A 20,089-nucleotide genomic window follows, 5' to 3' on the forward strand; every position below is an offset into this window, starting at 1 on the left:
TTCCCTGAAACAACCTGCTGCCATGATACTTTGATTTCAATTTTAAGAACTCCGTAGTCAGAGGGACTGCTTCACTGTGCTTCAGACAGACATCCACAATCTTGAATGCTTTTTGTTATAATAATTATTGATTATTTATATTTCCATGTAGTCCTATAGTTGCCCAATGTAGTTATTAACACTTGTAAATTTAAGTGAGATGTAAACAATAGATGCCAGGAGATTTACAAGAGAAATCACCTGATTCATAAATATTTCCTGCCATTTAAGACTAACACATAAACTAGTATTGTCAGTGTGGCCTTATTTTATGAGGAAACAAACATGACAGGTAATGTAGGTATCAGATAAGAAAACTGTCACTCTCCCAGGCAAAACATCTCTGTAAATATGGGATGTGATATGTCCAGCTCATGTGCTATGTTAAGAGATGTTTCTAGAGAACTATCAGTTCTCTAGAACTGATAGTTGCAATTTAGTACTGAGTTAATTAGCCTGACTTCTGGTTCACTACTCCATACCCCATGTTCTTTCCTTCATTGAATGTGTTACATGGTCAGAAACATAAATAATTTCACTTAACACTGCCCTTTTAATGATGAACCACTGTGTATCAGGGATTTTTCTGCCAAATACTATATGCATCATTTACTTAGAACAAGAACATTATTTTCCTTATATTGGATCGGACTAAAGGCCCTTTTATCCTCATATGCTAGTTTGAGCAGTGACCAACAGCAGATCCCTGGGGAAGAGTGGTAGAGCAGGGCAATTACAAACGGATACTCTCCTGGAGTAAAATTGCTTCTAGCTATTTAGAGCTAAGGGTTTTCCTAAGCCACAAGTGGTGTTTTGTGTTTAATAGTTTCCAAAAGTGATTGTCCTTTCTGCCCCCTCCCACCCCCCCCAAGTCCTCCAGGAGCATTCTGAACCTACGCAAAGAGTATTCAAAGCATCCCATGGCAAAGCCCATGGCCTTGGCAGTTTGAACTGTGTTGTGTGAAGAAATAACCCTCTTGTGTAGTTTGATACTGCCACTGGCTAGTTTAATTTGATGCCCTTTAGCTCAGGGCAGCACAGAACCATTCCTTATTTATCTGTTTCGGTCTTCTTGTTACTTTATAAAACACTATAAAAGCTTTCTCCGACCATTTGCTTTTCAGGCTGAGAAGTGTTGCCCAAGTAGTTGTCCTCTAAACAATGTGTGATCTCAAAGCCTTCTTTGGCAACAGGGACCTGGAGAGAAACAGAACATTTCCCTTCCCTTTTTTCCCCAAAAGAGTTCAGCTTGTCAGCTGTATGACCACTATTTGGTGGGCAGCCCATTGATCATCATACCAGGAACAAGAATTACCATCTGCCTTTTGAGAAAAACTTAGAACTTACCCAAATCAACAGTGAGAGCTGGGTCAAAAATGGGCAGAGGAGTGCCAGAATATTTCATGTAAACTGTACTAGAACTTGTTCTTTTTAGAATAGTTTCAGTGTTCCGTGTGACATATTTTTGTGTTTTGTTTTTTTTTTTTTCCGTCTTTAAAAATTATAATGTAAGACTGCATAACCATAAAGGTCACATGACTGTTGGAAACTTTTATGTTGCATAAAGATTTGAAACCTTTAAAAACCACAGTGAGCAGTTTGGTATTATGGACAATAATCACTAGAAAGTCCAGAATACTTTCTTCTGCAAAAATTAGCTGGTTTGGTTATGGTTGTTGGAAATAATTGGGCTGAAAAAGAATCCTCTGACACACTCATCAGAAGATACCAAAACATAAAAAATAGTTTTCTGAAAAGAAAACCTAACAAGATACATTTAATTGTTGCCTGCTATATTTTAGCATCATATAACCAATTCTTTCACTCTGTTCTTTCAAAATACTTCCTAACTTCATTTATTGTTCAACATCTAAACTTCAGGCCAGTCATGAGCGAGAGCTTCAGCAAAATTTATTGTTACTGAATGACAAAGCTGGGGTATCATCCCTTCTGTCTGTGCACTGCCTGTGCACTTCATCCTTTAAAGTACCATGTTCATAAAGGAATATGGACATTTCAGTTCCAAGTCTCACCCGTCTCAACTCAGTTCTCCATTTCAGTCTCTGTTGCGTATGCTGGCTAACTGTTTTCTGAGAGGTTTAAACACCAAAATGATAACTAATGCCAAAAAAAATGGCTAAATTTAAGGAAGCAGAGAATCACCACAGGCTGCAAAAGCATGTCATCACAAACAATTCAGCCAGCCCCACCTTGGTTGAGCTATATTTTTCTACTTTTGGCAGATTAGAAATTAGGATATACAGGAAGAACAGGGATTTCAAAATGCTGAATGAATAATCATGTTCATATATATGTTGGTACATGGATTTGTTTAATTATAACTGAAAACCTAAGAGATGGGTAGCTTTAGAATTGCTTGTTCTTCCAAGGTCGTCAAAAGTTCAAAGTTGTTTAAATGAGCAGTGTTCCTGCATTTTTTACTGAGATTGCCTACAGTAAATGCAACAGAAAACTATGCTTATTGTTCTCAAATAAAAAGTAAAATAGGAAATTATTCACAGCTGAGGTTAGGAAGAGATGCTATGGTAATCTAATGGATTACAGAGAATTTGAGCCTTGCCTTCTGAAATTATAAATAAAAGATTATGATACTGCAAAAATGATATGGAAAAGAAAATATACAGAAGTCCTACAGAAGAAAGGTATCATACCACCAATCTTCCAGTTTCATATGTCTTAAACACAGGGAGTTTATATGCAGGAACAAAAAAATTTTCAAAACTATCTATTATATGAAAATTAACAGCCCATCACCACAGCCTTAACTGTGGCAGCCTTACCTCCTATCATTTTTAGAGACACTTAACTCTGTGGCTGCAAGAAAGTTTAGGCTTACAGGCTTAAGCCTTAGTTGCAATGTGGGTAAATAGGGGCAGGGAGATTTTTGAAGTTTGTAATATAAAAGAAAAAAAAAAAAGAAACCATCTCTTTATTCGATATGGGCTATTGGGATTTAATGTTAATAAGAAACGTGAAGAATGCCTCTGGCTTAAACATATTCAGAAGCTTTCTAGGTTGTATTTCAAGAGAAGCCTTTTATTCACATTAACCTGGAATTCCATTTCTCAGGCATTGCTTCTGATTTTGTTTCGCTTCTCTGTCTGCAGATTAGTATACCAGGGAAGTTGCACAGATCTTGTTTGAGGTTGTCATGTTTAGCTTTCCCATATTTCCCCCTAATTCTCTAAAAGCAAGAAAGGTATTATGGTTAAACAAAGTCCTAGTTCAGCAAAGCTTTTACATTTAGTAAACACCTGAATAATCCCAGTTAGGTCAGGACAACATTTCACAGAAGTGCTCTGCATAGTCTAAAGCCCTATGTTCTGGATTTTCACCTAACCTATTTAGGTAAAATTTAACATAACCTATTAGTCTAAACTTAATACTCTAAATTAAATGCTCTAAATTGAATCTTTATTAGGATGTGAACAGTTCTATGCAAAGAAAAAAATATAAACAATGGGAATAAAATATAGGCATCATTATGTGGTTTTACTAAATATTTTGTTAGATGTTTCAGTGACAAAACCTGCAAGAAGAAATACAGTAGCCTACAGGAATACTCTGCTTTTTGTGTGCAGATAGCACTCAGCAGATAACAGTGCTGGACTACAACACAGATTGTCAAGAAAGTTGTCTCTTTGAGCTCATGCAGACATTGTTCGCTATGTATAACACAATCAGTGATAAAATACAAGCATGTAATCTAACTAGTAAAAGGTGTTCTTTCACATCATTTATTGTTTATCCTGACAACAGACTGAAAAGGGGACTAGGATGAAGGACTGCAATAACTATCAGTATGGTAATTCATAAATGTACAGCAGATAGCATGGTCTAATGGTTCCTGAGGATTTCCCTGGTGTTCCAGTTTGGTAAGAAAAAGAATTTGTGGCAAAGAAGAAATTAAAACCCATGGATTTCTGAATGGCAAATGAATAACTGAAGTAAAAAGATTGCATATATTACACAAAATGTTTTTCCTCTCTACTTAGCCCAAGATTTTTTGGAAGTATGTTTTGTGAAGGCCAAGATGCAGAGACCAGAAGGAATGAATGGAAAGGTCAGTCATGTGCAGCAGCAATAGTTTCTTCTGAGAGCCTCCTGTTTTGGAGGACTTGTTACTTTGCTCTCTCCGATCACAGCCTTTTAAATCAACCTATGTCAGCTGCATGGCTGCCTTCCATACATTCCAGCTCCCTAGGAACACGGGTTGGTTGACTTGCCAGAGATGTGAGCTGAAGTGTGGGAAGGTTCGTGTCCTATAAAATAATTCAGCTATGCCAGACTAAAGTAATAGCCAAAATCAGAGGAGCCTATATTTTTTAAAGTGAATAAAGCAGTGAAATACCATTGGAGAGGCTAAGAGCCTTTTACATACAGAGCTGCAGGGCTGGGATATGGGAAGCTCTAGCCGCAACAGTGGTGCTCCAAGCAATATTGAGCTACTCTCCTTATTCCCTATAGCGGTCCTCCTTGCGTGATTTTTATGCAGTGCAGATAGCAGCTAAAATTAATCAACTTGAAAATATATTTTAATAATAAACTGAAAACTCTGCAGTATCATTAACCTTCTATGTTTATTAGAGGCTAAAGTGGCAAAGCAAGATCTGCATTTTCTTTCAATGTGCCTTCACTATAGTATCTCAGAGGAGATATATATATATCTAGATATATATGTAATTCTTCCAAGCATGTATGTTAGAGGTGTGCTAATGGAAGAACCAGGTTTTAAATGGCATACCTCTATTAACACAAAATGCCAGGCAGAACAGGCATAGATGCCAGAGCTCCTTCCTCTCAGTCATGTGCTTTTTTCCTAGCCAACTCTATATTAAAAAAATGAAACTACTTAAGACGTTGTCTGTGGAACTCAGTTGAATATACATTCAGATGCAACAAACTGACTTTAGGACAATCAGTTGTTTCACATATAGGTATTAATAACAAGATGAAAGTTACCCAACTGTATTTATAATCAAAATGACTGGTGGCTGTTAGCTATTCCTGGAGCAAGAGATGATGAGTGAGAAATTATACTAGTGCAAAGACAAGATAAAATAAAACAAAATCATAGGTATAAAAGATGTAAGAAGCATGAACATATTTAAACTAGTCACAGGGAGACTTCAGAAAAACTTTCAGGTCACTGGTGTTAATAATATGGCTTATTTTTTCTTTCTGCCTACATGAAAGTCAAGTCAGAAACTTTGTTTTTCAGTCTGCACTCGGTATGAATTTTGTCTTTGCAACCTTGCAAAATATAAAGTGTATACATATATGGATTCTTAAAGCATTTGAAGAACAAAGCTTAGGTACCTCCCGAACAACTTCACAAACTCAGAATTTTTACAGGATACCAGAAGATGACTTATAAATAAAAATAATTTACTTCGGAAAAACAGGCAATTCTTTCTAGTGTTCACAAAGAGTGCCAGTTTTCTCAGTTAGAACTCTGTTAAGACTCTTTTAAGATGACATTTACCAAGAAAATTAGCTTCTGAAGTTAATAACCAGGATCTGAACCTGACAGACACATTATACATTTTAGAGAAAAGTTTTATGTTCAGTATCTTTTAGGTTTGGTCCATCAAATGTTACTCTAAACTAGTTTAGGTTCCTGAGAAAAAAGACCTTCAGAAGAGCATTCTGAACATAGGGAGAAAGAGATGATTTGAAGGTGCGCAGGGGTCTAAAGCAAAAACCAGAAGCAAAGATCAAGCAAATGGAAAGAGACAAGGAAGCCTGAATTACTCAGAGGAGTTTTCTTTTTCCCTCTAAAGATTTCTGAGAGTAAATTCAGTCTTCTACATTAGAAATCAATGGGATATCTGTTAGTTTTTGGCTAAGAGTATACAAAATCAGGACAGGAGAAAGCAAGTAGGGACAATAAGAGGAAACAGAACTAAAAATATTTACAAAATATTGTCCTGGTTTCAGCTGGGATAGAGTTAAATTTCTTCGTAGTAGCTAGTGTGAGGCTGTGTTTTGGATTTTTGCTGAAGACAGTGGTGATAATGTGAGATGTTTTAGTTGTTGCTAAGTAGCGCTTACACTGGTCAAGGACTTTTTCAGCTCCCCGTGCTCTGCTGGGTGCACAAGAAGCTGGGAGGGGACACAGCCAGGACAGCTGACCCAAACTGACCAACCATATGACCGTATTCCATACCATATGACGTCATGCTCAGTATATAAAGCTGGGGGAAGAAGAATGAAGGGGGTACATTCGGAGTGATGCCGTTTGTCTTTCCAAGTAACTGTTCTGTGTGATGGAGCCCTGCTTTCCTGGGGATGGTTGAACACCTGCCTGCCCATGGGAAGCAGTGCATGAATTTCTTGTTTTGCTTTGCTTCCACATGCAGCTTTTGCTTTACCTATTAAACTGTCTTTATCTCAACCCCTGAGTTGCCTCACTTTTACTCCTCCGATTCTCTCCCCCGTCACACTTGGGGGGAGTGAGCGAGCTGCTGCGTGGTGCTTGGTTGCTGACTGGGGCTAAACCATGACACAAAATATGTATCTAAGTTTGTAATAACAAAACATGTGGAATAAATGAATAAACACATTTCTTCTGTATTTCATAAATAAGTGAATTATGAAAAGTATGCAAAGAAGATACCTTTAGCATTTATAAACTAGCATAAAGAATTTAGTCATGAAGATAATTTTCTCCTGAAAGTACAAAAATTGTAGCATCATTGTTTTGAGTTATTTACATAGAAGTCTCCCGTTAAACTCTGCTAGAAGTCTAATTTCACCTTTTCTTAGTCTGTGCCTCCTCATGCATGACCAAAAACTGAGCAAAATTGATTAAAGTTTTGTTGTGTGTCAAGAAAAAGGAGATCATAATAGGATGAAAAATCTTATGTCCACTCAAGTCCTTGGCTAAGGTATGGAGCTAACTTCCAAGAAATGAAGGATGAATGCAGTACCAAGCTCAGCCTGAGAGCCAGCAATTCTGAGTGGCTTGAACTGAATCATGGTCAACTATAAAAGTGTGTAATGGTGGCAAGCCTCTAATGCCTGTCTCACTTTACAAAGAAACAGAATACCTGAACAGCTTCTCTAACCTGAGCAGAGCCAGGCTTCTGCCCACAAATCCTTACCTCTGCAAGGATTTCCACTGACATCATTGGACTGTGTAGGTAATTGTCCATGCAAACAGATTTATCTGCAGGTTATGGGCCAGAGTTCATGTCTGCTGGGTTGTCTGGCTTGCTCTATTCACCTGGGAGTCTTTTCAGTTTTGTATATTAAACTTTGCTGCTCAGCCTCCAGAAATTTTCCCTTTTCATTCCTCTCTCCAACTGACTGCTGAATTCTTGGGATGGAAAATGCCAGAAAGAACAAGACTTTCTGAAAGTCATACTTCGTGAAGCAAGACTTTGGCCTTATCCTATGCCCACTGAAATCTTGCTACATATATAAAGGAGAACAAATACATGAACACAAATAATTGAATTCAGATTTAGAATTTGAAAAAAATTTTAGAGAGAGATGATAAATGCTATGAAGACTGTTTTCAATACCTAGGCTTCACCACCTCTATTAAAAGGCAGGCCTGAAAGAAATTCTACTCCTGCTGTTCCTTTCTGTGCTTCCAGCAAAGCAGTAAATCAGAATGTGCTACTTGGAAAGTTAGTTATAGAAGTCCAGGTTATTTGATGGCATTTACAGAGATCTGGCTTATATTTAAATTATATACTGTATTTAAGTACTTAAGAAAGAGAGATTCATCCCATGATACATGATAATTATAAGCAGTATTAAAAGAAAAGAGTATTTTAAAACAAGAATTCATTATGATTTTCATAAAATTTGAAAACAGTCTCCTAAATTACAAAATTATGCACCAAGAAACCTTGTACTTAATTTATGCTTAAAAAAACCCAGAGCCAAAATACACCATTGAAAGCCACTCTTCCAGGCATGCTTACTTATATGACTTGCAGACAGAGTGTCCTAATGAGCGAAAGGGAACAGAAATGTTACCCTTTCAAGATTTGACCAGTTTTACGTTCCTGAGCATTTTGCATTTGATCCTGATTTAAGACTTCAGAGGGTAGGATGCCTCCAAAGAATTTTCTTTGAGTGCTTCATTTCTACTCTAGTGGGATAACCCCACAGGGTGTTCCTGGTTTCTCATTAGGAGTCTGATAATTTTAAGTAGGAAATCAGTGAGCGGTAAAACTAATGATAGACTTCCATTATGGCTGTACTTTTAAAGAGACAAAGAAAAAAACACTAGGAGATAACCAGAATCTGGTACCGAGTGTGACTTCTGCTGTAGCACAGATCCTTGCACTTTCTTTGAATAAATACCTGGGTCAATTCAAATACTTGCCTGGAAACTATGACACTTAGCATTCATGGATACCCTGACTGTTTCTTCACAATCTCTCAAGTACTATGCAGAATAGACCACTTTGAAGCAGGAAGGGCTTCCATGCAAGAGCTAAAGTTCCCCTCCTGGAGATAGAGCAAACGGTACTTACATGTCTTATTGCTCTGGACTGTATCCAGACCATTCTGGGTGCATGACTTTGAATGAAGTTCATGCTCCCTATGACCATACTGTCAAGGGCCACTGAAGTAATGCGTGCCTGCTCTGGTAGTGTGCTCTTTCTGGTATAGACCTAGGTGACTGCTCTTCTGCAAGTGCTGCTGTTTCTGTCTCACTCCTATTTGGCCTACAATTTATAGAGACTCAGCTTGCCAGATTACAACTCTGTGCTGCAAAAGTGTTTTTTTTTACATTCAGGTTACTTGGCCAAATCTGTCTGTCATTATCCAACCACGATAACTGTTACAGGTTGAAAAACTAGAGAATAGAGCGGATGGTTATACTTGGCTGATGTAAGAGCTTTCCTATACCTCTGTAATGGTCACTTTTAATAGCAAGCAAGCACTAAAAGTTGCAGCGACTGAGAAATCACATGTAGAGGTGGACTTAAGCCACAGGATTCATGCCTGTGTTCTATTTCATTTCCTTCCCATACAAATTTAAGAATGTTTAGGTCTGTGATTCAGCTCATGGTGAAGCAAAGGAGAACCCTGACTTTCAGACGACAACACGATAGTCCATATGAAGATGAAAACTGGGGTTTGATCTCTTCTCCTTTGCAGTAAAAACGCTTAATGCAAATGAAGGTGGTGCTGAGCATGAAGGCATTGTGAAGGATGAAATTAATGTTCACATCCATTCCCACTTATGTGGAAGTGCCAAACTGCCTCAGAACTTCAGATCTGACAGAACTATGTTGTCATGAGGCAGCATATCAAAGCAGCAGCTGTAGCTTCAGCCTGGTTTCCCCTTATGTTTACTTCTGATGTAAATTGGGGGGGACACATGACTGAAAGAAGTGTAATAGGAAATCTTGAGAGAAATGTGTGATATTAATTTGGGATTCTCAGAGAAAAGAATGTTTTTAGAGTGATGGAACCTCAGACTATTTTTTTTTCTTCCCAGATGCCTATTATCACTCAAATATTTAAAAATTGTTGCTTTATCTCTCCTCGTCTTCCATTTTGCTTCATAGAAATTTCATAGGGCCTGCCTAGAGCCAACATAAATCAAGAAGCCTCATTTCCAAGTGTCACTGTCATACCAAGGGAGAATGGCTACTGCAAGAAAGTACAGTTGTTAGTATGTATTAAAAAAACAAACATACAAAGAAACAAACAACAAAACCCAACAGATTCTCAGAGAAAAATTTAAATTGGGTTTCAATGGATATAAGCTCTGAGTATTTGGGACATCAAGTCCTATTCACTTCAGTCAAATTTGGCCACCTAAGTAAGACAGAAGTACTTAAAGGGTGTGAATCAAAGTCCTTTTATTCCTTTTATTCCTTTCTCAACTACTTATCAAGAAAAGATAAGGTAAAACAGAACAGACGCATGCACCTGTTCAAATGCTAGAAAGAATGACTTGTATGTCATGTTTGGGAAGCAAAAATGAGATAGAAGCTTGATCACGGTGTCCACATACACCATTTCCTATGCCAAAAATAAAAAAAAAATGAACAAAATTACTGAGACATATAATTTAACTGTAAACATCATATTGTGTAAATAGATAAGAGAAAAAGAAGAAATTAAGAAAAGTACAGAGAGGAGGGAAGGAAACTAAGTATGCTTAGACAATGGTCTAAATTAGGTGGTAATTATGCCTGGTTTACGTCTGAAATTATAAACCAGTCTGTAATCTTGAAGTACACTTAAAATAATTTGGGTGAAATTAACTTTTGTTGCAGGTAGAAAGCTATGAAATAATTAACTGTAAACAAATATGAAATTATTTTGATTAATTAAAAGTCTGCAGAATATCACAATGAACCTTTGTCTTCTAAATAGCACCTTTGAAACATACACTTCCACCAGACAGGCCTCATTTCAAAGGGAATAAGAAGTGAAATAACCCACAGTGATTTAAAATATTATTAATTCCAAGAATAAATAAATAAATTTTATTTTGTGCCCCAAATACATCTTTGCCAAGTTAAAGTATAAAAATGTGCCTTTTTTCTCATTACTTGATTACCTAACAAACACTTCAGAGGAAAAAATATTTAGGCAAAACCATTAAAAACTAGCAGAAAGAAAACACGCATCACTTGAGGGAAATGAATTGATTCTGTAACTCAGATCAAGTAACATAAAAAGCTGCAAAGGATCTAGGCGGTCACTTCTATCACTCCTGGGTAGGAAAAACTCTTAGTGAAATTATTTGTTTCTGTCAGTGGGAAACAGGTCCTAGGGACTTTGAATCCTGTTTTTATGTAAATTTTACTTCAGGCACTCAAAAAAGATTTCACTGGATTTTGTTAGAGTCCATTGACACCACTGAGGCCAAAATTGGACTGAAAACATAGTGTGCAAATGAAATACATCTAAGAGCTTGAGAGCTGTAGCAAACAAAATATGATAATTGAGCTTGGCTAGTAATATAATTTACAAAAAGTATTGCTTGCCCATGTATCTGGACAGCATCGATATTTCTTTTAAAGCAAAGAAATTTTCTGAAAATCAAATTCCCTCACAAAGCTCTATCTCTATATTAAGACTGATTTTGTTTATTGCAATTTTAAATGCCTGACACGTGGACCAAGATAAAATTTTTAGTGCTTTTATTTTAAATAATTCATTCTATAACTGTTATTTATATATAAACACTACTTTTTCAGATCTGATTACACCTAAAAAATACCATTTTATGTTAATGGACATTAGTCTCTCAGCAAAGGTGTCATCCTACCCGCAAAAATGCCAAAGTTGTGGAGACTGCAGTAGGAATAAATGGAGAACCTCTGGTATACAGTGGTGCTGGTGAAAGCACTGAAAACACTAAAAAGGCCTAAGGCAAGCCAAGGCAAAAGTTTCTCCCTAGGGAAATGAAAATGTACGTCCTTTCAGACTGATAAAGGAATGGAAATCACATCTGCATCCACTTACAGTGGAACTTTCCTTAGAGCTTTTAAAATAGGCCTATATGAACAGAAGTTAAAAGTGGTCCCCTGCAGTGTGTATGTGTACTTGGGCACACGTGTTCCATATAGCACTAGGTAACTCTTTTTGCCTTGTTTAAATTGCAACAACTATTAAAACTGGAAAGTTATCAACTTCTGAAGAATGCGTTATATATGCTCCTAAAGCATGTACTGCACTGGGGCTGCCTTGTGTTTAGTCATTCAGCTGTCTATTTCTGAGATCAAAATCAAGTCTGGGTAAAAAACAGGCTCCGAGTCATCTAGATAAAGGCAGTTCTGGACATGTTTGTTTGTTTTGTTTTTCCTTTTTTTTTTTTGTTTAAGTAGAGTTTTGGTCTTAGTAGGCTCAGTTTACCTAGGTTTTTCTTGGGTTGCTAAGCACAACTTAAGGTTACTTATCTGATGCATACTACCCCAAGCCATCAGCACTGTCAGTCAAATAATGCTTGAGGGAAGTGTAGCACCAGGAGAAGCAGCATCAATTTGAATTGCTGGCACTGTTCCTATTTTGTTGATTTGGTGAAACTTTGACCTCCCTAGTCCTGCCAGCCAGCGGGATTCAGTACCCAAAAGTCTTGCATCCTCCTCCCGGCAGCAGCAGGCTAGGTACTGCACAACTGTTCCTAATGAATAAGTATTTCCTTCCTACTTAATACAAAACTAATTTTTCTAATCTGAGCACTGGAAAATTAATTCCATTGCCATTTTTTACAGGGTCATACAGGTTTTCTACATCTTTGCATGCTTTTTCCAATGTCTCCTAAAGACTGCCTACAATTTTAAAACTAGTATTAGACATATGAGCATGCATAATACACAAAGAGGTGAAAGGGTCTACATTTATTAAATGACTTTTTAGAAATTTTTATATGCTATTATCATATGACATGAGAGGTCCCTTCCAACCCCTGCTATTCTGTGATTCTGTGACTCTGAAAGAACTCCTGCGCATACTCCAAATAGCTTATGCAAATGAAACACACAAAGAGAGGAAAGTCCAGTGTCATGCTTAAGGTTTGCTCATATGCAGAGCTGACTTTGCAGTGAAACTGAGCAGACAACTTTCTCTTAGAACAGCCCTCCTATAAATCATACAAACTTCTCAAACTCTGTTAACAAGAGTTGCTTGTTCAGGAAGCTGAAGTGTTTAAATAAAGCTGCATGCGCATACATGAAAAATTCAGACCATAATAGGATACCCTATTTTATATCCTGCTTTGCTAATCACTTATCTTGCATAAAAGGAAGTGTTGATTTACTTGTTCAGCTTTCCTTAAGACATTCCAGACTGAAGCTAATACCACAACTAATATAAAATATGAAAGGCAAACTAAACAGACTAAGAAAAAAAAATAGTGCTCAAGACTGCATTTGCTTCTCAAAATTAGTCATGTAGAAAGTGGTATGATTCTCAAACCATGTTTTTACTAGTGCTAGCCAAATCAACAATTTGCATTATTTCTAGTGTTCAGCGTGTGAAGCAGAGCACACAGATGTATGCCTGTCAACTTTTCCAGTACAACACAGAAATATTTTCCTTCCACAGAGAACTAGGTCCTTGACTCAGTGTCTTAGTAAGCAGACGTTATTCATTATAACACAACACAGCTGTAATTCAGATTTCATTTACATTACTTTCTTTCAATGAGTCAAGCTGCACATTTAGATGAACAGAATACCATGTCCATAATATGTTTTAGGGAAAAGAATGGAAAGTTACTCATGCTTTTTAAGTGGTCCAAAGGGTTACAGAGATGGCTTTCTCAGCATGCCTAACCTAACTGCACTTCATTTAAAGATAATAATAATGCTGTTTATATATATCCCTAACACTATCATGGCATATTGGTTATAATGTCGAAGGCTTAAGTGTGTTACCCCGCACAGCCTTTGCTATAGATGTGCAAACAGCAAGGCTGTTTCCTTTCTGTTGCCTCAAGAACATGGAATATACTGGGTGGGGAACGATTTTGGTTTTGTTTCTTTTGCCAGAGGCTTATAACAATAATGGATAAAATGAAAAAAACAACAGAATTAGTAGTGAAATAAGAATAAAAGCTAAATCGATCTTTGCCTATTAGGTAAAATTCCCTGTGTCCAGCAGAATACAGGGGACAGGTTTGCTAATGTTCTTAGTACCTCCTTTTACTTCTACAGCATAATGTGTTGATATCATGTAGTGGATTCAAGATACTTTTTAGCTATGGCTTTGAATAAAACTGGGTCTTCAGCTCTATTAAAGTCAAAATAAACATCACCCCCACCCCCTGTTATTATTTGGGTTTGATTCAGTCTCTGTTCAACTGAAGTCTCCCTGAAGTAAAAGAAGACTAAGTAAAGTTGGAAAATCCAAATGAATTAATGAGCCTTGTTTGATCTGTGCCTAACACGATCATCAGTACATAACATTAAATAATACAGATTGATCTTAATCTTCAGTGATTTTACCAGGTTTCAGTGCTTCCACTTGCAGCTATCAGAGGATCAACATTACAATAACAAAAGACATAAAAGGAAAAGGGGTTTGCAAATGATGCTCCAAAAACAGTTCTGAGAAAGTTGACTATGGAACCTAAGATCAACTTTAAAATGTGCACAATGGGGAACACACGTGCAGTGTGAACTACAGGTGTTCCGGAAGACACAGAAAGAGTCATAGCTTCTACGGAAGCCTTCCAGAGGTTCAAGATAATGCATATCACCTGTAACACAGCAACCACCACAGATGGTCAAGACTACCTGTAAGTCTTTCTGGTATGAAAGACACTACTTTCAGCAGGGAATTTGGAAGTGAGGACCAGGCAGCCTCACCTTACTGCAACTCCCAAAAGCATGCTTCAAATGCTTGCCCTTCAGCTCCCACCACTACTGAAGACGGCAATTCTGGCTCTAAGCTGCCCCAAAGCATACTCCCACCCCTCAGCACAGTCAGAGCTCCCACAATGCACAAAAATCTCTGTAGCTGGGCACAGTAAAATGGCAAACTTCACTTTGATTCAAGATGAATGCAATATTCATTGTATTACATGCAATACATGTTCCTGCAACTTCAGGAAGGGATGGAGGCCCAGAACAGGCCAGAGCAGGTTGCAAGGTGAGCTCCATAAACACCATTTTGTACTGACCTGAGGCACCAAAAAAAGGGATTTCAGCCAGGTGAGGTCTAGGCAGTACCAACTTTTCCACAGTACATCAGGCATCTCTCAGACTCAAAAACTGTAGTATAGCAGCTATACTCAGGCTGTAATAGCCTCTACCACTGGTCTGGTAGGCACCTATTAGGAAATGCAACCCTGAGGTCAAGAAGTTCCACTTAAATATCAAAGGTCCTTCATTTAAACCAAGAGGCATAAAGGTACATTTTTAAATCTCTTTATGCCAAGGACAGTGGCCGCAGGCTAAGAGATTTGAGTGATGCTTCAAAATTGTTCTGAAAAGTGAAAACCTGCCACAGGTTATATCACCTTGAACTGTACAAATATAAGCAATGCATAGAATGCAACAGATGTCCTTCAGGTGTTCCAGGTGAGGGAAAGACAGGGTTTGACCTGTCATTACACCCACAGGCTGAAGACGCTGTGGATCATCCCAAACATAGCACTTCCCACAAAAGTGAAGGCTCAAGATTATTCTCAGGAGAGAATTGGGTGGCTGATACTATCAACAAGGATGTGGAACATGTGCACTATAATGGTAATACCACATGGTATTTAGGAGACACAGTAACTTTAGACATGGTGAAGCATCTGGGTTACAACACCATATAGCATCATAACTATAGATCAGTGAACAATATGCTGAATTTCCAACTGAAACCCAATTCATAAATACATGAGAATGGAAAAAATAACCAAATCTACAACTAAAATCCCCCAATCTCCACAATAAAATAGTTAATGAATTAATTTATTACTTCTGGGGAAAAAAAACCCAAAACACCCCAACAAAAAAAAATATTTAAACTGATCTATCAATTTCCAGTTTCAGAGGCACTCCACCCTACCTTATTTCACTCCTATGGTTCTACCTGTTTTAAACAGTTCTGGTTATCTAAATAGACATAGTTACCCATAAGCTGCTAAAACTGACTGTATGAAATCCCTACATTTTGTCTTAAATAAGCAAAAGAAAAATAAACTCTTAGAAGATGAAGGATTTTTACATTAAAATTGCTAACTTGAATAATATTCAACACTGGGTCTGTCCAAACTGCAGTGTAATTTGTACAATTAGTTCATAAAGAGTTATCTTAAATATATGTAAAGCAAATCCTGTGCAGCAAAACCCTGTATTAATGCCTCTCTGGAGCTCAAATAGACTATCCGCTTGGACCTTAATTTTATTTTAAGCCTTCAAAAAATGAGAAGCTAACGAAGAAGGGCTATAACTGGGAAGACAAGCCTAAATCACACCCACAGGCTTTGCAAAAAATGTACTATCCTTTGAAATCACTAGGAAGAGTATTTAAGAGTTATATTTTCACAGACTAAGATGAAACCTGTAAACACACAGTTATTTTCAGGGAAAAGTTTTGATGTGATGTTACTCTTCAGTCTTTCCTGGCACATACTTTTTAATGTAAGCCTAGAACCTGACCTCATGGATTGCCAGGCAGATGTTAAGCATGCAATGTTAGGATTTAATCTTACATGGCCTAGTAGAAGGGATTTTTTCCTCCTTTATATCTCAGGACTGTTTATCTTTTCTCAGGCAGCTTCTGCAAACATGAAATTGCGATCGCAGAAGAAGTTCCAAACTTAGATTGTGTTTACTTTTAATTGTGCAACTAATTAGTCTATGGATTAGCAACAAACCATACGGGATCTTCTAGTGCTCTAGAAATCTGCATGTTCAGGAAGATCTTTGGAGGTTTTTTAATTATAAAAACTAAACAATCTTAAGATTTCTCAGTTTTCATTCACCGAAATAATTTGGGCCAACTGGTAACCATCTGCCTTTTTACGCAATGTAACATTTACATTTCATTCATGAAGATGCATTGCCCTCCTGCTGTACTCCTTCAGAAACTATACATTTGGTCAATGGGTCACAGCTCAAAATTATATCCAAAATAAGAAAAAATGGGGAAAACAGGTTTCAGTCATACAACAAAACTGCTGTATTGCATCCGACTATTCTGACTTCCATCTGCCATAGTAGCTAGTATCCCTTGCTTCCAAGAATAGCATAAGACATTCTTGCAGAGCAGCTACAGAATAACAAACCATAAAATTAATCTTTCCTCCTGATCTGTCGTTGCCAAAGCTTTGTTTATATACAAATATATGTAATTCATTCCAAACTTTGTTTCTTTTTTGCTGTACTGTAAGTATTTTGTTATCTGTCATTTACTATCAGTTAAAATCTTTGAAAAGTTTATGATTCTTCAGTATGCATTTTTATTTAAGTTTGAAGTAGAATATTTTGAGAAGCAAATAAAAAATTTAAATTCAGCATCTTGGAAATTGTCTATGGCAAAATGCCATTAGTGGCTCTTCCTTCATGCCATTCATATACAGTTGAACAGCATGGGTGTGGGTGCTCCTAACTTCCATTTCAAGCCTTGCCTGTTACTGCATTAAGCAAAACAATTCATTCACTAAGAAGAGCCTGCTTCTAGTACTTTATGTGTCTTCATCATTTACTTGTGTTTCTAGAACGTTTAGAGCATGTATTTAACACTAGAAAAGGTAAAAAGAAGAATATTTTTATTTTTGTAAATATATCAGACAATTCTCTATGATAATATAACATTAAAACACCCACTAAAATTCCCAGGTCTCCTTCTTTCAACCACTTCTCTTCTATTAGAGAAAGAGGAGCAAACACTTTGGTTTTAACTCCACTCTGTCCACCCCAGTAACAATTCCACTGCTTTCAGCGGGCACCCCGGAGAGGGGTCTGTCCTGCCACTTGCACTAAAGGTGTTAGGTTATGTGATGTAATTTTTCCCCAGTCATATGTAAAAACTCTAATTTCCTCAGACTTCTTATTCTTTAACACAGAAAGGTACTGTTGCAATACTCTTTTAGATTAAATTTACATACCAAAGGGAAGGATGAAAAGAAATAAAAATTAATCAGTAGCAAAGTACAGCAGTGCATATCTACCTTTGTAGGTAACAGTGCAACACACGCTGACTAAACTAATTTACTTTTGGAGTTAACAATCCAAAGGAACCTATGGAGGCTACCAGAATTACACACCTACATCTTTCAAGCAGATTCCTGACCTAAAAAATTGTACTATCAACTATGTCATAGAAATGTTTGGGTGAAGGACTCACACTGCAGGCAGGTAGAGAGAAGGGAAAGGGTCGAAAATGAGAAGTGGAAATTATTAGAAGCAAAAAATCTATAATATTCACTGCAGAACATCCTCTCACAAAACTGCATGCCTCAAAGTCAAACCACCTGGAGTTCCAGATACTTATCTTGGGCCTGATTTGAACCAGACCTATAGGTACCCTACCACTTAAAATCGTAAGAAATGAATGGACTGACATATATTCCTAAAGCTGCACAGTGTGCTGAGAACTTGACATTTTTGCAGGTTGTACTTCAAACCATTACTATTTTAAAGTAAAAATAATCATTACATTTCTGATTGGTTTTCCTTCATTCTGAAAGAAATCTGAATAATCTGCAGTAGTTAGAGATAAGTATTAAGGGAAGAGGGTGACTCACTACAATGGCACGATGGCTAGCCATAGTCATTTTGAAGCTCAGGAGCTCTTAGTAATAAGAATCTGAGTGCTATTAGTTTTTCTTTCAACATAAACAGATGCGATAAAACAGAACACATTTGGTTTTACTCTTGTGAAGTCACTGCTTCTTTAAAGGTCTTTTTCTACAGAGTGTCATGTTTGTTTCTGTTCACCTGTTGTGGCCTTTCTTTTCTTTGATTGGGTTATTTTTGTTTTGTTCATCTTTTTTCCCATCAAATTCAGCTTTTTTCTTGTTAATACTAAAAAGCTATAAACATCCTTTCTCCTAATGTTCTAATGTCAGCTCTACTTACTCCAACACTTCATTTTTTGCCAAACTCCATTTAGGCTAAAACAGAATTGTAAGGAAAGAGTCTGAAGAAGCAGGGCATACATGTAGAAGCCCACCAGAAAGAAAGTCCCAATGACAGGTCACCCAGTCTATGCTTTTATCACAGTATTCTGAGAGGCAGTCGGTATGCATCACTTAGTGACTGGAGAGGAACAGGCTCCTTTCCTCTTCTTCCCCGAGTGATTCTTAGGGATACTAAATCTGAAATGCCTCTTTCCTTATTTCCTACTTTTTAACATTCACACCCTCTTCTGCATCTCTCAAAACACTCTTTCTTCAGAGAAAACTCTTCTGCACTCCTCACTAAAAATTTCTGCAAAAGCTTTCAGCTGCATCTTGCGTTTTTGCCCTTGTTTCCCTATACTTCAGAGTGAAATGTCTCATTGTGTGTTCCACACAAGTGTGAACAGCACTTAGCTGGCCTGCCAGAAAGTTTCTAGTCTAAGTGGTTCTGGATCCAGTAAAAAGAAAAAGGGAAAAAACATTCATAATATTTTGGTGATTATTTCTTCCCTTTTTTCCTTTAGTGAACTCATACTTAGAATCCAAAGAATACCTATTTATCCACATATTTTGGTGCAAAATCTGATTGCTGCTTACAGTATGCATGGCATGTATAACATGTTCTTAAATCATCTAGGAGATCATGAGAACTTTCAGCTCAAAAAGGAAAGAAGGTGAATTCTGAGTAGTGTTTCTGCTTTGCCATGTGAAACAAATTGTTTTTCTCAACAATTCTAAGAAATTATTTTAATGATTAAACCAGAAAAGTTTGCAGTTTTTTGATTAATTTTATTAATCATTCTTAATAGTCTCCAAATTTAACTAATTAAAAATGGAGACCCTTGTAGAGTTTTTGAAAGATAATTTTATCCAATAGTTACATAATATGACTCATGAAGCTGAAATGAAACATACAAATAGAATCGATCTTCCACACTAGCCAATGGGCCATTGACCTCATGGGAGCACTATATGCTCTAAAAATTGGCCTTTTAGGAAAGAGGAGTTTAGCCTATGAGAAGATTAATTAGACTTCAGAAGAAAAGAGTTTGATAGTGATATTTTCCTCTTCTAAAAAGGTACATATTCTCCTTTACACATGATTGCTTCTTGGTGAAAAAGTTTGGATATATTTCTACTAATATATTATGGTGCCACAGAAGCACTAGATTTGGTGTAAAAGAAGGAAGAACAGAGTCCCTAGGGAAAGATAAATGTTTATACTGCAGAAGAGTTGCATGTCTGGTACAGTAGCATTTCCTTATCAGGATAAGTCATTGCTAAATTCTTATCTGGCATTTTTATCCCCTCCCATATCCCCTCTTCCCTGGCTTTGTCTTTTAAAAACTATAGGTAAATTTGATATTTTAAGACTATATTATGACATCCAAAACTGATGTGATTTGAACACAACAATTCTATATAACTATGCCCTCAAAACAACTCCAAACATTTCTAATTTTATATTTGTAAAATAAA

Source organism: Phalacrocorax carbo, chromosome 5, assembly GCF_963921805.1.
Source record: "Phalacrocorax carbo chromosome 5, bPhaCar2.1, whole genome shotgun sequence".
NCBI lineage: Eukaryota > Metazoa > Chordata > Aves > Suliformes > Phalacrocoracidae > Phalacrocorax > Phalacrocorax carbo.